Source organism: Triticum dicoccoides, chromosome 1A, assembly GCF_002162155.2.
Source record: "Triticum dicoccoides isolate Atlit2015 ecotype Zavitan chromosome 1A, WEW_v2.0, whole genome shotgun sequence".
In the NCBI taxonomy this organism is placed as follows: Eukaryota; Viridiplantae; Streptophyta; class Magnoliopsida; order Poales; family Poaceae; genus Triticum; species Triticum dicoccoides.
This window is the reverse complement of record NC_041380.1, coordinates 73,815,920-73,834,345: the sequence shown is the minus strand read 5'-3', so window position 1 is coordinate 73,834,345 and position 18,426 is coordinate 73,815,920. Positions and strand designations below refer to the sequence as shown.

Genomic DNA, 18,426 nt, shown 5'->3' with positions numbered 1-18,426 from the left:
GATTTGAGGACCTCCAGCTTGACCACCCTACCGGTGAAGGGGAGACTAGGCTGGGGTCTGCTCTGAAGACTCCATGCCTATGGCGGAAGGAGCTCATCAACCTTCCGAACTGGACGTCACCGCCTCCTCCTCCTCCTCCGGCGAGTCAGGGCACTCCGCCTCCACCGCCTCCTCCTCCGGCGAGTGACAATCAGGGCCCTCGGCCGGCTCCTTCTCCGGCGCGTGGCGGCACTCCGCCTCCTTCTCCGCCTGCGCCGACGCGCCCGAGCAGCCAGCCTCCTCCTTCTCCGCCTCGTCAGCAAGGGCGGAAGAGACCTGCCGCCGCTCCAGCTGCTCCGGCGTGTCGTAGTCCTTCTCCTCCGCCTCTTAAGCAAGTAAAGAGGACAACCGCTACGTCTGCTCGGTCGGCGTCTAGCAGTACAACCAGAGGCGGGAGGACATACAGATTCGGTCCTTCTCTGAAGACTCCAGAGAAGTTACCATATGAGAGGACCCTGGAGGAGAACGCCGAGATCGCGCGAGAAGAAGTGAGGAACTTCTTTGAAGGGGTGAAAGCAAAGAAACATCCACCTCCGGAGGAGAAGGTAGATCGGGTGAAAGTGAAGCGCACTCTGGCTGCCCTGACAAAACCACCGAAGTCTGATCCGCCGAAAGGAAACTATGACCGCATTATTGGAAAGGAATTTGCCGAAGCGGAGCAGTCGGGAAGTACTGTCAGTGATCAAAGGCTGAAAGAACGACGAGCTGGGAAACAAATTGCCCAGCTCGGCGAACAAGCGAAGCAATCATTCCCCCCCGCTCAAGGTGCCTAGCCACAACGTCGCTAATGATCCGAGGATGGTGCCCGGTTATAGCAATCTTGCAGATTACCTGCCCGACGAAGTACATTATGAACCCATGGACATGCAGATACAAAGATACGAGTACGAGAAGCCTCTCGTAAAAGATGAAAGATCTCTATCAACGATGATGCGAAGATTGCATGATTGGTACTTGAAAATCTGCAGAGACTCTAGGGGGAGGAGTACTTTGTATGTGAAAGTTAAAAAGGAGCATGACCTCGTTGGAATTGATCTGTTGCCTGTTCCATTTGAGGAGTTCTATCAGTTTTTCAATCAATTGGCCCTCGATAAAACAAGGGTCGCCTGCTACTGTCTGTAAGTAGTACTACTTCTGTCATTAAGTTTCTCTGTATAGCTTAGCTCTTTCATTGCATGTATTTATAATCATCCTCACTATATTATGCAGATTGAAGATCGCCGAATTGAAGAAAAGACAAGTCGGTGATATTGGGTTCATTAACACATATCTCATAGATGCAACTGAGGTTAAACTTCATGCCGCAGCTACCAAAGCCAGCTTGCTACGATCGTTCGTAATAAATCAAAACAAAGATATAATACTCTTTCCTTACAACTTCAGGTGAGTGTTACTGTCTTGTGCGTATTCGGTTTCCCTTATATATTAGTCAAGGTTATAGTAATGTCATTGATGAGTTATGCATGTGTGTGCAGTTTCCACTATATTCTCCTAGAGATTAAGCTTGAGCAGGGAGTAGTAACCGTCTTAGACTCTAAACAAAAAGATCCCCAGGACTATGCAGACATGACTCAAATACTCCAGAAGTAAGTTAAATCGATCATTATCCACCATATCAGCAACTTTGTTCATTTCCTGATATCAAGTAATTGTTTTCTTTGTCCGGCAGGGTTTGGAGAAAATTCACCAAAACAGTTCCGGGACTGCCGAAGGAGCTGGAATTTAGACACCCGAAAGTAAGTACTATAGTAGCATGTTCCGCGCATCTCCTAGTGATTCAAGCGCTAGTTTCATCAATACCATTTAGCATTCTTGCTTATCAGTTTGATTGACCTCTATTTCTTGTAAAGTGGTTGTGGCAGGAACAAGGGAATGATTTCTGTGGATACTACATCTGCGAGTCCATCTGCCACACGACCTGTGAGCGGGGCGGGTACTCTAACGAACAATATGAAGTACGTAAATAACAACATTCACAATTTTATTTTATTACCATCATTTGTGTTGAGTTTTATTCATTCATATATATATGTATTGACCCCCTTCTTCAAATTAGATGTTTCGGAAGCGGGATGAACTCCTAGCACCAGCTCGCATGTGAGCAATTCAAGAGGAATTGGCGGCATTCTTTCTTGACCACATGATCCCTGAAGACGGAAAATTCTATGTGGACCCTGAGTCCGTATGATTATATTTGTAAGAGATAATTATTGTATATATGTAGCCGGTAGTGTCAGATAGATATACGAGAACTTGTTGTTCGACCAATCTCTCGGAGAAGGAGAGGTGGTCGATATCACTTCTCTCTGTATGCATATATGTTCATGACGATCTTCTGTTTCCTTCGTTTGCTTACTAGCTAGCCAGCGTGTCTAGTCCTCTCTATACGTATGTATAGTACGTAGCGTCGACCAAGCACGGACATAAGAGAGGACACTTCTCTCTATTAATTATAGCTAGCTAACACAATATATGAAACACCTAAATTAACCCCTCAAAACCCCCAACCCCCCCCCCTTTAAAAAAAACAAAAACCCCAGCCACAGAAATGCTGACGCGTGGATGCCTATTGGTCCCGGTTGGTGCCACCAACCGGGACCAAAGGGTCTCCTGACTGGGCTCTGCGCACTACCCACGTGGAGGGCCTTTAGTCCCGGTTCTAGATTGAACCGGGACTAAAGGGGGGAGGTATTAGTACCGACACTTTAGTCCCGGTTCCGGAACCGGGACTAAAGGCCCTTACAAACCGGGACTATAGGCCATTTTTCTACCAGTGTAAATTATCCTTAGAGGAATAAGGATATGTTTCTCGGTTATGGAGGTGATAAAGAGTTCGACATAAAGAGTTACGTCGATGCAAGCTTAACACCTATCCGGATAGCTCTGAGTAGAGATACCGGATACGTATAATGGAGCAACAATTTAGAATAGCTCCAAGTAGAACACTTATTTGAAATGGCTCCAAATGTAGCGTAGTAGTTGCATCTACAAGATGACATAGAAATTTGCGAAGTACATACGGATCTGAATGCTGCAGACCCGTTAACTGAAACCTCTCTCACAAGCATAACATGATCAAACCCAGAACTCTTGGGTGTTAGTCACATGGGGATGTGACCTTGAGTGTTAATCACATATCGATGTGAAACTGGATTATTGACTCTAGTGCAAGTGGGAGACTGTTGGAAATATGCCCTAGAGGCAATAATAAATTGGTTATTATTATATTTCCTTGTTCATGATAATCGTTTATTATCGATACTAGAATTGTATTGATAGGAAACTCAGATACATGTGTGGATACATAGACAACACCATGTCCCTAGTAAGCCTCTAGTTGACTAGCTCGTTGATCAATAGATGGTTACAGTTTCCTGACCATGGACATTGGATGTCATTGATAACGGGATCACATCATTAGGAGAATGATGTGATGGACAAGACCCAATCCTAAGCCTAGCACAAGATCATGTAGTTCGTATGCTAAAGCTTTTCTAATGTCAAGTATCATTTCCTTAGACCATGAGATTGCGCAACTCCCGGATACCGTAGGAGTGCTTTGGGTGTGCCAAACGTCACAACGTAACTGGGTGGCTATAAAGGTACACTACAAGTATCTCCGAAAGTGTCTGTTGGGTTGGCACGAATCGAGACTGGGATTTGTCACTTCGTGTGAATGGAGAGGTATCTCTGGGCCCACTCGGTAGGACATCATCATAATGTGCACAATGTGATCAAGGAGTTGATCACGGGATGATGTGTTACGGAACGAGTAAAGAGACTTGCCAGTAACGAGATTGAACAAGGTATCGGGATACCGACGATCGAATCTCGGGCAAGTATCGTACCGCTAGACAAAGGGAATTGTATACGGGATTGATTAAGTCCTTGACATCATGGTTCATCCGATGAGACAATCGTGGAACATGTGGGAGCCAACATGGGTATCCAGATCCCGCTGTTGGTTATTGACCGGAGAGTTATCTCGGTCATGTCTGCATGGTTCCCGAACCCGTAGGGTCTACACACTTAAGGTTCGATGACGCTAGGGTTATAAGGAATAGATATACGTGGTTACCGAATGTTTTTCGGAGTCCCGGATGAGATCTTGGACGTCACGAGGAGTTCCGGAATGGTCTGGAGGTAAAGATTTATATATGGGAAGTCCTGTTTTGGTCGCCGGAAAAGTTTCGGGGTTTATCGGTAACGTACCGGGACCACCGGGAGGGTCCCGAGGGTCTACCAAGTGGGGCCACAAGCCCCAGAGGGCTGCATGGGCCAAGTGTGGGAGGGGACCAGCCCCAGGTGGGCGGTGCGCCCCACCACAAAGGCCCAAGGCACCTAAGGGGAGGAGGGGGGGGGGCAAACCCTAAGGGCAGATGGGCCTTAGGGCCCATGCCTGGTGTGCCTCCCTCTCCCCCTCCACCTGGCCGCCACCCAGATGGGATCTGGGGGCTGCCGCCACCCCTAGGGAGGGAACCCTAGGTGGGGGCGCAGCCCCTCCCCTCCCCCTATATATACTTGAGGTTTGGGCTGCCCAAGACACACGAGTTCCTCTCCTTCTTGGCGCAGTCCTACCCCTCTCCCTCCTCGTCTCTTGCGGTGCTTGGCGAAGCCCTGCTGGAGTACCACGCTCCTCCACCACCACCACATCGTTTTGCTGCTGCTGGATGGAGTCTTCCTCAACCTCTCCCTCTCTCCTTGCTGGATCAAGGCATGGGAGACGTCACCGGGCTGTACGTGTGTTGAACGCGGAGGTGTCGTCCGTTCGGCACTAGGATCTCCGGTGATTTGGATCACGACGAGTACGACTCCTTCAACCCTGTTCTCTTGAACGCTTCCGCTTAGCGATCTACAAGGGTATGCAGATGCACTCTCCTTCCCCTCGTTGCTGGTTTCTCCATAGATAGATCTTGGTGACACGTAGGAAAATTTTGAATTTCTGCTATGTTCCCCAACATCTTTTGCATTTAGTTTTCATTTTTCTTTTATGCACCATGCTGGTATGAGATAGTCCTTGGTTGATTTATAGAATGCTCTTTGCACTTCACTTATATGTTTTGAGTATGGCTTTATAGAATGCTTCATGTGCTTCACTTATATCGTTTGAAGTTTGGATTGCATGTTTCTCTTTACATAGACAACCGCCATTTGTAGAATGCTCTTTTGCTTCACTTATATTTGTTAGAGCGTGGGCATTCCTTTTGTAGAAATAATTAAACTCTCTTGCTTCACTTATATCTATTTAGAGAGATGATAGGAACTGGTCATTCACATGGTTAGTCATAAAAATCCTACATAAAACTTGTAGATCACTGAATATGATATGTTTGATTCCTTGCAATAGTTTTGCGATATAAAGATGGTGATATTAGAGTTATGCTAGTGGGTAGTTGTGGATTAGTAGAAATACTTATGTTGAGGTTTGTGATTCCCGTAGGATGCACGTATGGTGAACCGTTATGTGATGAAGTCGGAGCATGATTTATTTGTTGATTGTCTTCCTTATGAGTGGCGATCGGGGACGAGCGATGGTCTTTTCCTACCAATCTATCCCCCTAGTAGCATGCGCATAGTACTTTGTTTCGATGACTAATAGATTTTTGCAATAAGTATATGACTTCTTTATGACTAATGTTGAGTCCATGGATTATACGCACTCTCACCCTTCCACCGTTGCTAGCCTCTCTAGTACCGCACAACTTTCGCCGATACCATAAACCCACCATATACCTTCCTCAAAACAGCCACCATACCTACCTATCATGGCATTTCCATAGCCATTCCGAGATATATTGCCATGCAACTTCCATCATCATCATATACATGACTTGAGCATTTATTGTCATATTGCTTTGCATGATCGTAAGATAGCTAGCATGATGTTTTCATGGCTTGTCCATTTTTTGATGTCATTGCTATGCTACATCATTGCACATCCCGGTACATTGCCGGAGGCATTCATATAGAGTCATATCTTTGTTCTAGATATCCAGTTGAATATTGAGTTGTAAGTAAATAAAAGTATGATGATCATCATTATTAGAGCATTTCCCAAAAAAAGAAGAGAGGCCAAAGAAGCCTAAATAAAAAAAGGGGGGCCAAAGAAGCCCGCAAAAAAGGGCAATGTTACTATCCTTTTACCACACTTGTGCTTCAAAGTAGCACCATGTTCTTCATATAGAGAGCCTCTTGAGTTATCACTTTCATATACTAGTGAGAATTTTCATTATAGAACTTGGCTTGTATATTCCAACGATGGGCTTCCTCAAATGCCCTAGGTCTTCATGAGCAAGCAAGTTGGATGCACACCCACCTAGTTTCAGTTTGAGCTTTCATATACTTATAGCTCTAGTGCATCCATTGCATGGCAATCCCTACTCACTCACATTGATATCTATTGATGGGCATCTCCATAGCCCGTTGATACGCCTAGTTGATGTGAGACTATCTTCTCCTTTTTGTCTTCTCCGCATAACCCCCATCATCATATTCCATTCCACCTATAGTGCTATGTCCATGGCTCACGCTCATGTATTTCGTGAAAGTTGAAATGGTTTGAGAACGTCAAAAGTATGAAACAATTGCTTGGCCTGTCATCAGGGTTGTGCATGATGTGAATATTTTGTGTGGTGAAGATGGAGCATAGCCAGACTATATAATTTTGTAGGGATGAGCTTTCTTTGGCTATGTTATTTCAATAAGACATAATTGCTTGGTTGGTATGCTTGAAGTATTATTATCTTTATGTCAAAAGATAGATTATTGCTTTGAATCATTCATGTCTTAATATTCATGCCATGATTAGACATATGATCATGATTATGCTAGGTAGCATTCCACATCAAAAATTATCTTTTTTATCATTTACCTACTCGAGGACGAGCAGGAATTAAGCTTGGGGATGCTGATACGTCTCCGTCATATCTATAATTTTTGATTGTTCCATGCCAATATTATTCAACTTTCATATAATTTTTGGCAACTTTTTATATTATTTTTGGGACTAACATATTGATCCAGTGCCCAGTGTCAGTTCCTGTTTGTTGCATGTTTTTTGTTTCGCAGAAAACCCACACCAAACGGAGTCCAAACGGAATAAAAACTGACGGAGATTTATTTTGGAATATTTATGAATTTTGGGAAGTGGAATCATCGCGAGACGGTACCCGAGGGGGGCACGAGATAGGGGCACGCGCCCCTGACCCTCGTGGCCACCCCGTAAGGCGGTTGGATCCCTTATTTCGCTGCAAGAAAGCTAATTTCCGGATAGAGATCGTGTTAAAATTTCAGCCCAATCGGAGTTACGGATCTCCGGGAATATAAGAAACGGTGAAAGGGAAGAATCTGGGAACGTCGAAACAGGAGAGACAGAGAGACAGATCCAATCTCGGAGGGTCTCTTGCCCCTCCTATGCCATGGAGGCCATGGACCAGAGGGGAAACCCTTCTCCCATGTAGGGAGGAGGTCAAGGAAGAAGAAGAAGGAGGGGGGCTCTCTCCCCCTCGCTTCCGGTGGCACCGGAGTGCCACCGGGGGCCATCATCATCACCGCGATCTACACCAACACCTCCGCCATCTTCACCAACATCTCCATCACCTTCCCCCTCTATCTACAGTGGTCCACTCTCCCGCAACCCGCTGTACCCTCTACTTGAACATGGTGCTTTATGCTTCATATTATTATCCAATGATGTGTTGCCATCCTATGATGTCTGAGTAGATTTTCGTTGTCCTATCGGTGGTTGATGAATTGCTATGATTGATTTAATTTTCTTGTGGTTATGTTGTTGTCCTTTGGTGACCATCATATGATTGTGCACATGGATCACACCCTAGGGTTAGTTTGTATGTTGGTAGGACTATGTATTGGAGGGCAAGAGTGACAGAAGCTTCAACCTAGCATAGAAATTGATGCATAAGGGATTGAAGGGGGACCAATATATCTTAATGCTATGGTTGGGTTTTACCTTAATGAACGTTAGTAGTTGCGGATGCTTGCTAATAGTTCCAATCATAAGTGCATAGAATTCCATGTCAGGGATGACATGCTAGCAGTGGCCTCTCCCACATAATACTTGCTATCGGTCTAGTAAAGTAGTCAATTGCTTAGGGGCAATTTCACAACTCCTACCACCAATTTTCCACACTCGCTATATTTACTTTATTGTTCCTTGATCTAAACAGCCCCTACTTTTTATTTACGTACTCTTTATTATATTGCAAACCTATCCAACAACACCTACAAAGTACTTCTAGTTTCATACTTCTTCTTGGTAAAGCGAATGTCAAGCGTGCGTAGAGTTGTATCGGTGGTCGATAGAACTTGAGGGAATATTGGTTCTACCTTTAGCTCCTCGTTGGGTTCAACACTCTTACTTATCGAAAACTGTTGCAATCCCCTATACTTGTGGGTTATCAAGAAACAGCTGGTCAGCCACCGTACTGTCAGCCGCCTGCACATGAAAGCAGCATGATCATTACCTGGGACTACGATCCTCTGTTTGCCGCCTCTAGACAGCAACCAGAGTCTCGGGGGCTACTATTTGTATAGAGCACACCTAGCGTGTACGGTACCATCAAAAATTTTATACATTACCTTGCGTACCTCAAAGCCTCTTAGCAGATTCACAAAAGCTTCATGCAACCCACTTTTGGTGGATGAAATCCTCTCAACAACCGTACCCATTAAAGTACGATGCGCCTCTGAAATAGCCGCTTTCTCCAAAAGACTCATCAGTGTGTCCGGTTGCCCACCGGACAGTCCCGGACTCTTTTTGTTGCTCTCCGTAGGAGACGAATATTCCGGAGGCCTTGGCGGATCAGGAGAAACCCTCCATGCTGACACCGCAGGGTCGTCTGCCCCAGGAGGCGGGGAGGCGTTTCGCTCTCCATCATCTCCGGAAGAAGATCCCCCGAAGACGAACTCTGTTGAGAAGGGCTACGAGACGGACTGCAAGATATATGTCTCGGTTATTGACCTCAGAGTTAAAGCAGGATATATTTACCAAAAGTACTCTTGATTCACTTACAACTTGGTGGAGGGCTGGCCCGCTTGCGGGCACTGTGCGATAAGGACGCCCTCTGGGGCAGGGCCCCTGGCGAAGGTTTTTTCCCTCGTTTGGAAACCTTCGCCTCCAAGTCTTCAAAGGCGGTCCTTTTCCTTCCTTGGGGGGGGGGATTCTAGATTCTCCTCCCCGATCATCCTCCTTCATGGAGACATTAATTCCCCCGGTTTGGGTAAGCGATGCGTGAGGCCTGCTTTCAGCTTCTTTATTCCTCCCTTTATCTTCCACTGATGGCACTTGATAAGGTGCGTGCTCAAGCATCCTGGCTAGTACAGGATCCGGTGAGCCTTCGGGAAGGGGGGCCGAACACCTGATCATCTTCGCCTTTCTTATCCAGTCCTGGCCAAGAGCAATTTTTTCAGAATGATGTTGGGACAAATAAAAAGACAGCATGTTCGGCCGTAGAACTACTCACCTAGGTATCTGGACGGTGTCAGTTGAGATCCGCATCCCCGGTGGTGTCCGGACAGTTTATTCGCGATCTGAAGAACAATCCATACATCTCTTCAAGAGTCATGCTGAAGAACTGCTGAATAGTTCGTGGTCCTTCTGGGTTGAACTCCCACATACGGAGAGATCGGCGTTGGTATGGTTGGGCCCAATGAACTAGCATGACTTGCATTACCTTGACAAGGCTGACATCTCTCTTGAGGAGATCTCGGATGCGACTCTGCAATATCGGCACGTCATTAACTGGGCCCCAGTCCAGCCCCTTGTTGACCCATGATGCCAGTTGCGGCGGGGGGCCCGAACAGAAGGCGAGGGGAGCTACCCACTTAGTACTTCGGGGAGCTATGATGTAAAACCACTCCCGCTGCCATAGGTTGGACACCTCCAGGAAGGAACTCTTGCGCCATGGAGCATCGACACCTTCTCTTATGGTGGTGCCTCCGCATTCTGCGTGTCGCCCATCGATCACCTTCGTCTTCACATTGAAGGTCTTGAGCCATAAGCCAAAGTGCGGGGTGATGCGAAGGAAGGCCTCACACACGACGATAAACGACAAGATGTGAAGGATGGAATCTGGGGCTAGATCGTGGAAGTCAAGCACGTAATAGAACATGAACCCTCTAACAAAGGGATCAAGACTGAAACCTAGACCTCAGAGGATGTGGGAAACAAATACGACGCTCTCGTTGGGTTCTGGAGTAGGGATGACCTGCCCTTGAGCGGGTAGCCTGTGAGAGATTTCGGCGGTCAGATACCTTCCTTCTTTTAACTTCTTGATGTCCTCCTCTGTGACAGAGGAGGCCATCCACCGACCTTGAAGGTTGGATCCGGACATGTTGATAGTCTGAAGCGCTTATCCTGAGCCTTGGGTGTTGGAACTCAAGGTGGGGGAAGGGAAGGATCGAGTGCGAGGGGAAAAGGATAGGCCTTGGCTCCTTTATAAAGAGGGCGAATATCAAGTGTCCTCCGCGTGCCCGTTTGGGACTTGCCTAAAATCGAGGAGCCATATTAACAAACACAGTTGGGTTACCCACACCCGTATTGATGAGAATCCCATGATAAGGGGACACGATCTCTGATTCAACAAGACGTGCCAAGAAAACCGCCTCGCAACATGTGCAATGGCAGACAAGGAAAAATGGTTCGTAATGACCGGGCCACGGCAGGACGTCACGTTATGAAAAATTGTCAGCAGATTGGATTTGTGGAATATTATAGTCTCTACGATGGTATGTGGAATTTTTTTTGCAGAGCCGGACACGATCCTTATGTTCGGAATCATTTAGGGAGTATTCAGAGAAGGAACCCTCCCTGGAATGCCGAAGACAATCTGCGCGCCGGACTCATCGTCATTGAAGCCTAGTTCAGGGGCTACTAAGGGAGTCCTGGATTAGGGGGTCCTCGGACAGCCGGACTATATACTTTGGCCGGACTGTTGGATTATGAAGACACAAGATTGAAGACTTCGTCCCATGTCCGGATGGGACTCTGCTTTGCCTCGAAGGCAAGCTTGGCAATTTGGATATGTAGATCTCCTCCCTTGTAACTGACTCTTTGTAAACCCTAGCCTGCTCCGGTGTCTATATAAACCAGAGGGTTTAGTCCATAGGACAACAATCAGAATCATAGGCTAGCTTCTAGAGTTTAGCCTCTAAGATCTCGTGGTAGATCAACTCTTGTAATACTCATATCATCAAGATCAATCAAGCATGAAGTAGGGTATTACCTCCATCGAGAGGGCCCGAACCTGGGTAAACTTCGTGTCCCCTGCCTCCTGTTACCATCCGCCTTAAACGCATAGTTCGGGACCCCCTACCCGAGATCCGCCAGTTTTGACACCGACAATCGCATTTTGTCCGGCTTGGCAATTTGAAAAAAAAGGTTGCACATTAAAAAAATAGAATAAACTTAATTGAACATTAAGATAAACTACAAATTGTTCAAACACATCCCAGTTGCACATTTAAACAAACTAAAATTACAAAAATAAAATAAAAAAGATAGATTTGCCGCCACCGCCGTGGTCATCTTTGATGCTGCCGCCGTCCTCCAGGTCGTCATCCTTGGTGAGATCGACGTACCGAGGTGGCTGCCATAGGTGGGCTGGTGGACCTGCAATGGCTGTGTGGCCGAAGGCGCCTGCACCACCTCCTCCTATGGCGGGGATGTCGGCCACACGTCGGCGCCCACCCACGTGGGCAGCACGGTCACGAACTCCGTGGTGCAGGGCAGGGTGTCCATCCACGTCCAGGATTGGCCCACCAATGCCGCGAAGGGTGGCACGCCCTCCTCCTCGGTATCCTCCATGGCCTCCTACTTGATATGCAGCTCCGGGGGGATGCGATGTCGCCGACGGTGTAGAGGGCCATCATCACATCGAGGCCCTCCCACTGGGCGCTGTCGTGCTCCCGAATAGAGTCCTCTAGCACACGCCTCACGAGCTCCTCCTCCTCCTTGGCCGCCATGGAAAGTGGTGGTGGCGGGGACGGAGAGGGGAATGGTCCGTGCACCCACGCACGACCATGCTCCTAGGCGGGCACGGAGCACGCGCCCGTGGTGGGCTCTGACCATGTTGTGGTGGGCGCACGACAGATGCCAAGGGATGGCTAAAAGAGAGGAGGAGGCTTGAGGGCATTGGTGGGATCCAGAGGCGAGGTCGGCATGAGCGAGCATGGGACGCAAGACATACCTAGGTTTGGGGCTCCCCGGAGACATAACACCCCTAGTCCTGCCTGATGGCGCAATAAGCCATGTCTCCGTGCGGTGGTGACCGACATCGGGCGCCTTGGTCTGGTCCGTGGAGTGTGTGCGCGTGTGGCCGTGTATGTGTGCGTCTAAGCATAGTACGAGTGGTGTATGGGCATAATCCGGCTATGCATGGGTAGTGTGCGTGTGTTGTGTGCGTGTAGTTAGAAGCTAGCATGCACAAAATTTGTTAGTGGACGTTCATGCGCAGGTTAGTCACATGCGTTGATCGCGGGAGCGTTGGGCATGATCCAACGGCAAGCTCAGACGATGTGCGGCTCTTGCAGAAGAGTAGATGGCTCACGACGAGTGGAGGCCGGGTCTTGAGGAGCTCATGCGTACGTGTGCATGAGGCGCTGTTGGAGTTAGTTGCTTAGCGAGTCGGGTATAAAAAAGGCCCCTGTGTACTGCTTGTGGGCGAACCGGTCTGTTGGCGCGCCACGATGATGGTATGAGCCGAGTGTAAGCCATGTAGCCATTGTAAAGTAGAAAAGGTTGGGTCATTTGAGCGCCCGTGGCGGCGTTCATCACCGGCCAGAAAAACTTGTGTCCACTGTTCTTCTTATTCCACCTCTGTTCGAGTGAGAGGAGAGGTAGCTAGAGGGTTGCGGTTCCAACACTGCCGAGTCTGGTTGATATCTAACAGTACAGAGTTGCTCCTAGAGCTGTATGGAAGAAAAAGGAAGGCAGGCCAAGGCTCAGGTTGCTCCCTCTCCTTGGGTGTTGCTTGCTATGGGTGTGTAAGTGATCGCCCGTATGCATGAGGGCTCCTGGGAGGGTTTTATAGGTCAACCCATAGGGGTACAATTGTAATGTTACAAGGCCGTGGGGCCGGGTTGTCATCATCCGGGGAGCCGGTGCTGGGACCCGTCGGGTGCCAGGGCTCGCCATGTTCTCCGGGCACGGGACCCATCGGGTGTTGGGGTACTGTTGGCTGTCTTGTCGATCGTCAGGGAGTGGCCAGGTTGAGTCCGCTATAGTGGTGCTCTGTCAGGTCACCGCTTGCTGGCGTCGGTAGTGACAACGAATGTACTCTAGCCACACCAACCCTGGTCAGTGGGCAGGTGGGGCACTGTTGCCATGCCCGGCTGACCAGAGGCATGGGCGGGGCACCGTTGCCTTGCTCATCTCTGAATGAAGACTCGTCCCATTGTACGGCCTAGATGGGACGGGAGCTGACCCTTGACCGGGTTGCGGAACACACCAAGGGGAAACTGGCTTATTGGGGAAGTCTTGGTGCGTTGGGCTCGGCTGCCTTGCGCCGGCCGTCGGGGCTGGGTTGAGGAATTTGGCCTGGTTGAGGGGCTTGGCCGGCTCGAGCGACCTGGCCAGGCGTGAGCCGACTCGAGGGGTGTTGCTGGCCCCGTTGTTTTTGAAAAGGATCCGGGGTCCGTTGCCTTCCTGGAGTTCATCCCTCTGACAGTAGTCCCCAAAGCCATGAAGGTCCATCGTCTTCGGATGGGAGGGCCTTCGTAGTTTCCCCCCTCGAGGAGGCGAATTTTGCGGCCGCCGGGTCCGGCAACACCCACTATGTGATGGCTTCCGGAAGCCGGATTGCGGCACCACGGTAGGGGCGGGAAACCGAAGAGTCCATCGAATCTTGGGGTAACCATTCGGGCTTCGCGTGCGCGCCACGTGGCGCCCGGGAGCCGTAAGGGCCTGACAGGCCGCACACGAGACAAGACGGGGCCACGTGCTGGAGCCTATAACCGTGCGCCATCGGCTCACGTGCGCGGATTTATTGCAGCGTCCGTGAGTCGGTTGCCATTCTTGAGGCAGTTATTGCACATGTACGTGCGCAGTTATTGTGGGGAAGTGGGAAAGGCGAGCTCAAACGATCCCACTTCCCCACGTTTCAAACCGTGGCTTATAAATTGGGGGGAGGGGGCGGCGGAAATCATTCTCGCTCGCACTCCCCTGCCCCTTCTTCCTTCCTCTGCTCCTTGCGACTGCCGCGTGCTGCGACACCCACCGCTTCGAGCAGAGCTTCATCGTTGTTCTTCTTCCTTTCTCTTTTTTCGTCTTTGTTCATGGCACTTCCGTCGGGCTCATGGATGGGCTCGACCGTCACTCTGGACAACATCGCCCATCTTCGCACCACCAGGCGCTTGCCGGGGGAGACGGAGGTTGCCGCGCGCCTGCCGCAGGGCGAGCGGGAGCCGTGACCAGATGGCACGGAGTGCATGGTCCTCTACCCGCACTTCAAGCACGGGTCCGGCCTTCTAGCGAGCACCTTCTTCCGCGACTTCCAGGAGTTCTTCGGGATCCAGCCTCATCATCTTGGCGCAGGCACCATCGTGTAGCTTTCGGGCTTCGTCACCCTCTGCGAGGGGTACCTGGGGGTCGAGCCTTTGATCAACCTCTGGGTGCACTTCTTCTCCTTGAAGCATCAGGGGCCGCCGTCATCTCCAAGTGGTCTGGCGCTGACTGCCCCAAGATGCCACTAGAGGATTCTGTAAAGAAGTGGCATAATTCTTTCTTCTATGTTTGCAACCTCGACGCGGACCGCATCAACTTGCCGCCCTTCGTCAACTCGCTGCCGAGGGAGAAACAGAAGTGGGGTTACTACCACAAGCATCCATCACAGGAGGTGCTCAACCTATGCGAGCGGGTGTCAGTGATGAAGGAGCGGGAAGAGCTCACCGGCGCTGACCTCATCACCGCCTTCATCAGGCGCCGAGTGCTGCCGCTGCAGCAGCGCAACCACCTCATCGGCAAGATGACCGGGCTTCAAGACCTCAACCCCATGTCGAACTTGTGGCTGGGGGCGGACCAGGTCACCTGCCGGGTAAATGATATCTCCAAGGCCAACCTGCGGGACGACTGAGAGTTCAGGAAGTCTCCGTACAGCCAGGCGAACCCGGCGCCCGCGGTGAGTCCCTCGTCTCCATACTTTGATGCTGCTCATCTTCTTATTCTCCCCGATGAGACGCGGGAGGTGCTTCCGAACACCATCCGACATCCTTACGACCGGACACGGACGCAGGTGGCGCGGCTGCCTCGGAGAAGTCTCGGGCCCACGTCAGAGGGGAGGGGGTGACCGCCGACGTGGGCACAGGGCTTCGCGTGGGTAAGTTTGTCTTCACTTGTTGAGTTGCTGGGCGTGAGTTGGTTTTGGTGATGCTGACGAGAGCCGTTGATGTAGTGGTGCCGAGTAGAGGAGGTGGAGGTGCGGCCGAAGCCGGATCGTCCCAGGGGGCGCCGGCGACGACCCGGCCGCATGGGAAGGACAACGTCACCCCGTGGGCCCCGGCCGTGAAGCGCGCGGCGAACCCAGCCGGGGGCGCAAAGCCGCCCGCCAAGAGGAGGCATGGCGCTCCACAGGAGAGGGCGGCGAGGCCCGCTGTTCCAGTGGTGCCGGGGTGAGTTCTATCTTTGCTTGAATCTGAGTGGCCGAGCGGCTCTGCTTGGCTCTCTCGTATTTACTCTGCCTTGGATTTCAGGTCACCGATTTCGCTGGCGGTGGCGGCGGTGGATGCCGCGTCCGCCGAAGGCGGTGCGTTCTGGAGGAGCCGGTCCAGCACAGTCGACTGGGACGAGGAGGAGGAGCGGGCGGATCCGGATCTTGGCGTGGAGCCGGCCGACACCAAAGGCCTAGCCTGGCGGGACTGAAACCGGGCCGAGGCAGAGCTGGAGGCGGCGTCGACCCTGGCCTAGGTTAACGCCGCGGCGACGTGGGCGCGAGCAGGCGAGGAGGTGGTGTGGCCGGAGATACCGGCAGGGATGGTGCTAGCGGCGACGGTCTTTGTGTCGTCGTTGGAGGGGGGGCATGGCCGAGGTGGCCGTGCAGATGTGGTGCACCTCGACCAGGAGATTGTGGTCGTTGGGGATGACATCCCGCCGCGGACTGATGTGGTCGACCGAACGGGGGCCAACGGAGGCGGCGACGACGCCGTCTTGGAGGAGGCGCTGCGGACGGCGCCGGAGGGGATGCCTCAGGTGCCGACGGGTGAGGCGCCGTTGGTGGTGGAGCCGCAGGCCACTCCGGCCACCAAACCGTTGACGGTGCCGGAAAGGGCACCGGAGAAGGCGCCGACCGCAGGGGAGGCGGCCAGCGGAGAGCTCGCCCTGGTGCTCAGGCCAGGGGGTCGCCGGGCCGTCGGGGCGTAGCCGACGCGGAGCGGGACCAACGAGGTCTTCTTCGGGCCTCTGACCCAGGAGGAGGCGGCGATGGCCGCCATGACCCAGCGCCTGCGAGGGCCGACGGTCCGGATCCAGGCCTTCGCCCAGGTTGAGGTGGAGTAGACACGGGAGCTGGAGCGCGCTGTGTTCGTAAGTTTCCCTTGATTTCTGCCTTTCTTTTTTCTGTTTCTTCTTCTTCATGGGGGCGCGGTAACGCAACCACTGGGTGTAGTCCCTGAGATTCGGGCCAACTGTGTAGCAGTTGGGTCGATTCTTAAATTGTTGTCTTGTCTTGATTGTTGCCTTCTGCAGCAACTGGACTCCTGCCGGGTCAGCGTATTCAACCGGCTCCTGGAGACACACCGGCAGCTCAAGGAGCAGCTCGTCGCCAAGGAGGAGGAGCTCCACGTAGCGGCATGTATTCTTTTTGTGTGCTCTTTTTTAGTGGGGGCGCGCTTCTGCACCAACTGGGTGTAGCCCCGAGATTCGGGCCAACTGTGTAGCAGTTGGGTCGAATCTTAAAATAGCACTTTATTTCTAAATCTTCCTTCTGCAGCCGAGGTGCTTTCCTGGAGGACCCAGCTGATGCGGGACGGCTTCCACTATGACCGGCTCGTTGCTGACGCTGGCCGGCTTGGGGCCGAGGTGGCGAGCGAGGGCAGAGGCGACGGGATCCCGACGGGCGCCCGATGAAGCCAGCCGGCTGCGGGAGCAGCTGGAGGGCGACAAGGGTCGTCTTGAGGCTGAGGTGGAATGCCTCAATGCGGAAGCCACCAAGGTTGTGGAGGCGCAGCAGGCCCTTGCCGAGGCGGATCAGCAACACGACAAGTTGGTCGGCGACAAGGGTTAGCTCCAGGCCGAGGTGGAGCGCCTGAAGGCACTGGTGGCCGTGGCAGAGGAGTCCTGTCAGGGGGAAATCCGTCGCCGCTAGTAGGCCGAGAAGGCGGATGTGGACAAGGACGCCAAGCTAAAGACGGCCCTTGCCAAGGTCGCCGATCTGGAGAAGACGCTCCAGGAGAGTGACCGCACCATCGCCCTGGAGCAGCGCTGTACGTTGCTCGAAGCATGGCACCTGAGAGAGTCCTTCTCCAGTAAGTGTTTTCCTTGGGTTTTTGCCGGGATGGGATCCCGGCTTCTTGTCCTTGGTGACTTTCTTCTGACTTTATTTTCTTCTTGACAGGGGCCTTCCCGAAATCGTGCCAGCTGGCGGAGGATGCGGTCCACTTTCAGCGTGACCCGCAGGGGGTCGTCAGCTCCGGGACTGGTCGGCGGGTGGCCTAGACCTTCCCGGAGATCGTGACCGCCGCCGAGGCTCGTTTGCGCGTCTTGGGCGATCAGATGGGGCGGCTTTCTCAGGAGGGTGCGGCCATGACGGCGGCCCTCTGGCCGGGTTCCGTCGCGCCGAACAGCTTCACGCGGCTGGCGCGGTGGTTGGAGGCGGGGCCGGATCGGCTATTTGTCTGGCGTGTTTCCGCCGCCCGTGCCGGCACTGAGATGGCGCTCAGGTTTGTGATGTCATGGCATCTGGACCTATCGCTAGATGCATTGATGGGCCAGCGAGCCGGCTCGGAGAGCCAGCTGCAGGCGAAGGCCAGCCAGATTGCTGCTCGGGCCAGCTACATCGCTGGGTTCGCCTGCCACGACGAATTCTGGCCGGAGCGGGTGGAAGATGGTGGAGTCGTTCCTACTGACGACTACGGCCTTCTTTTGGACGACCCGGAGGGCAGCTCTGAGGAGACGGACGTCTACCGCGACGCGGACGCCGAGGAGGGGGGCACTGGCACCTCGGCGAACCCGGAGGCCACCGAGGGAGATGCCTGAGGCTGCCTGTTTTTAACTTAGTAAAAAATTCTGTTAGGTAGCAGGTCCACCCACCAACTGGGGGTATCCGTGTGTAATGAATTCTGTCCTTGGGCCTGTTTGAATTTGAACAGGTGATGTATAAATTTCAAGAATGTTTGCACTCTTGTTTTTGTCTTTTGAGCCGTTTTCTTGCACTTTTC

At 51.9% G+C, this 18,426-nt stretch overlaps 1 pseudogene; it reads right to left on the bottom strand.

Moving 5' to 3' along the window:
* Nucleotides 1-12,021, bottom strand: part of LOC119351726 — a 137,385-nt pseudogene extending 125,364 nt beyond the window's left edge.
* Nucleotides 12,022-18,426: the final 6,405 nt, after the last annotated feature.